Source organism: Brassica oleracea, chromosome C5, assembly GCF_000695525.1.
Source record: "Brassica oleracea var. oleracea cultivar TO1000 chromosome C5, BOL, whole genome shotgun sequence".
In the NCBI taxonomy this organism is placed as follows: Eukaryota; Viridiplantae; Streptophyta; class Magnoliopsida; order Brassicales; family Brassicaceae; genus Brassica; species Brassica oleracea.
Genome location: NC_027752.1, coordinates 20,643,329 through 20,647,509, shown reverse-complemented (window position 1 = coordinate 20,647,509; position 4,181 = coordinate 20,643,329).

The following is a 4,181-nucleotide window of genomic DNA, read 5'->3' as shown; positions in this document are numbered from 1 at the left end:
CCGTCGGAATGTCCGTCAGAATACCGCTGTTTTCTTGTAGTGAATGAAACCAAAATCGATTCGAATGATGTCTGAATCTGAAGTAGCTATAAAGAATCTATGTTTTAAGCTGTGTTGTCACTAAAGTAGGATTCTCGTCTGCACCATGCCACCAGGTGGATAGAGAAAGATTAAGCTTAGCCTGCCTAGACAACAGGGTCAAAATAGCAGCTTTTCTCATTCAAATCAAAACCATATATAGTAAAAAACGTGGACATGCATGACTTAGAGTATATACTCCTAAAACCATAATAATACGTTATTTTAATTACAAGTCTGTGAAGGGCCTGACTGTATATAGACGAGACCATTGTTATTGTTCCCAATTCAAACCATTTTGTGAATAATCCTTCAAGCATATAGTCTCGTTTATTGGACTGATGTAGTTCCTAGTTAATCTGTGCTTTCTAGTTTAGTTTTGATACTCAAATATTCTTTTAAAAGAATTCATTTGCAGTTTTGCACTCAGCCAGAGAACTGAAATGAAACCCGTAACGTAATGTAATGGAAAGAACGAACAAAACGAGGCGTATATTACGGAAATACATGCACTTCCAAAGCCCAAGCCAGACAAAATATTATTTCACCAACTGCTATTTATATTTTACAGGACGCCAAAATGTCAAAAGGAAAAATAACACGTAAAAGATTGTTTGTGACACCTTATTATAGTTTTTTTTTGGAACAAATCCTTATTATAGTTATTAAATTATATTTCTGAAGAAAAAAAAATCGATCATTCTTTTCCAGTACACATTCATGGACTAACTTTAAAAACACGACTTGATAAATGATACACTGTAGGTTCAAGGTTGTATTCTTTGTTTATAATTAATCAAATCCTAGATTTCTTAATCATGTAAAATAAGAGGATACAAGGAAAAGAAAACACAAAAGTTGAAACTGATGATGCCAATAATATTAGACATTATGTGGGGGAATAATGAAGAGTAGTTGGTGAAAAGTGAAAACCTTCCTATGTCTTCCACATAATCATTTCATCATTGGAAGCATATATATTTGTGGGACAAAACTTTTTTAAATGATTGATCTTATTTGCATCTCTAGTCGCGATGAACATTACTCATATTCATTCTTAACAACATTTTGTTTTAAATTATTAGAATTTGATGTAAGAAAGAAAGAAGGCGGCACACTTTGCTTTAGAGGTCGAAGATAATTGGCTAGGGTCCTATATAGGTACATTTATATCTTTGTTTTAGTTTTGCTATTTGCTTAAGGAGGCGATAGAACTACAATGTTTTCGTCACAATTACTACAAAACTAATTGTATATATGTATCCTAATTGGGTTATGGATATCCGAAGTCGTGCTTCGCTTGTCTTCTTTTATTCTGCGGTAGTACTTATCTTTTTATTTATATAACAAAAAGAACATTAGATTTGAGATGTAGAAATAGCATCTACACCTAACCTTTTGAATGTGATATTCATTGAGAAAAATCATTGAAATTTATTGTGAATTTAATATACATAACCTTCGGATAAACTCAACAGATTATCAAGATATTGTACCAAAGGTTTTAGTAATGAGGGATCACTTCAAATATGTATTGTGTAGACTGAGGAGTTATGTATGCACTTGTTCATTGGAATCCAGCGATCATCAAAGAATATCTCTACTTTGGTTTGATTTATCAATCCTACGACTCTGTAAATTTAAAATTAGTGTTTGTAGTTGAGTTAATTTGTTAGTATCTTTTAATATCACTCCACCATACAGTATATTAAAAGAAATAAGACGCTTCTACTATACGGTTATGAATGTTTAACCAATATAAATCTAAGACTAAGTAATGTAGAATGCGATTCCCAAAGATTAGTATGATTGATCTTTGGGAACACACAAGATACTGATGCTATATACATACTCATTCCACGCCCCAAATATTGGAATTGCATTATTTTTATGGAATCTTTAATTTTTAAATGTACCTAATTTTGGTTCTTGATTAAGCACAACCATAGGTACCAAATCCGTTATGAGTTTTGATGTAATTTGCTATGATAATAGACGTGTGAACCTCCTAATTACAGCTCAAATTTGTGATCTATAATCTTTGGAGCTTATCTTTTTGTAATCCCACAACCTAAAACAACGCAAAGGGCATTTTCAATGAACCTTTTTTTTTTAATTTGAAGTATCGATTTAGTTAACTCCTCTTTAACTTTCTTTTAGTTGCTTAATGCGTAATTCATTACCTCCGCACTTACGATAATCATGGCCCCATTTCTTTAATCACCCCAAAAGTCCATTCCAAGTATTCTCAGCTCTTTTGAAAATATTCCATTAGGCATAAGATAATCTTATATCATTATATAAAAATATGGTTTATCTAAACATTTTTAACATCGACAAATATGGATCGACGAGTTTCATGATTTTCCAACGTCTATAGGTTCAATCTACGATATACAAGTCAACTTCAATTTACCCTCTTTTTTGGACAATGATTAATATACCTATACAAACAAAAATTGAATAAACTTTGTCTTTTCTATTGATGAATTTTGTTTTGGGAGATCTATTTGAATCATTTGTGGTCAATCTACAGACCGCAAGAGATTACACAATTCTAACTGAATAGGGTTGCAACAAATATAGATTTAAAGCACATATATAATGTGTGAATCAAGGAAGTACCAACAACTAGATCTTAATTGCTATTTCTAGGGATTATGCTCAGTCTCACACTTATAGAGAGTCGCTTTTTCGGTGACTCTTTTTACCGTCTCTCTTCCTTTGTTAATATTTGAACTACCAGCTGATAATACATGATATCTAAGTCGTTTGTTTTTACTTGTTTTATAATCGTAGGGTACTGAGGCAAATCGAACATTAATACTTGGAGCATGTAGAGCGACGGACATTTGTAACGGTTATAGTAAATTCATTTATGTGAGATTATGACATATAAAGGGAAAATTGGCAATATAGAACAACTAAACTAAAGTATTGTCCCTTTATAACAAAATCAACTTTTGTCATTTTTGGACATTCACTACCCTTTTTGTATATAAAAATTCATATCAATTTTTTTAGAATGCAAAAAAATCTGCCAAAATTGTATATTTGATGTAGATAATCAACTGCATATAAGAAAAATAAATTTAGATTCAAAAAATGTTTGAATAGTAATTTCAAAAATGGGGTAAATGTGTTAGAAAATCTGATCTACCATCTACGGAGATTTAGAATATATAATCTAACAAAGACATAGTGATCTACCAGTCGTAGTATGCGCAATACACCGAAAACATTAACAACTACTAGGGAAGAATATAAAATCCTCATTCCCTCTATGCTCTACGTAACTGGTAGATTTGATGCGCTACAAAAACTAATTAATCTACTAAAGTAGGAAATGCATTATTCGAATTGTCTTTTTGTCTACACCGGTGGTATACAATATTCTACCAGGCCTTCTAATTTCTAAACAGATAGAATGCAAATTCTACCTAATAAAATTACAAAATCCGAAAATCTAGCCAAAAACGGTTAGTAAATATTCAGTAAATCTTTTAAATGTTTTTAATTTCCTTTTTTAAGTTTTTTTCCTAAAATCTTGTCTTCTTCTTCAACATACCACGATTTCTGAAATTCAACGTGGAAGTTTTCTTCATCTTTTAGTTCTTCCAAACTTTTGTCATTCTAAAATTATGAAGATTAACATATATGCTTCATGTGGTTTGTGGAAATCGTCGATGAACAATGGATGGGGATTTCTTGTTGATGAAGAAAAAGGAGGCAGATTACTTACTTTGGACACAAGTTCAAGCTTTGAAAACCTAAAGGCTATGGTGTGTGAAGACTTTGGAATTGATGTAAGCATGGTCAATATAGAGCTGAGTTATTTACCTTCCGATTTGATCAATAGCATCTACTCACCCCATGTTATCATCACCAGTGATCGGCAAGTTAGAAATTTTCTTACATATGTAAAGAACAAAGCTTCGACGCAGTTGTGTGTGAGTACTCAAGCCTCTAACATAGCGAAAGAAGGTACTGAGTCGCCTAACAGAGAGGAAGCACCTATGGAGTCTGACGATTCAAGTGATATGGAGTCTGACGATGCAGCTGATATGGATTCAGAAGAAGATGTTGAGGTACCTGACAGTGAA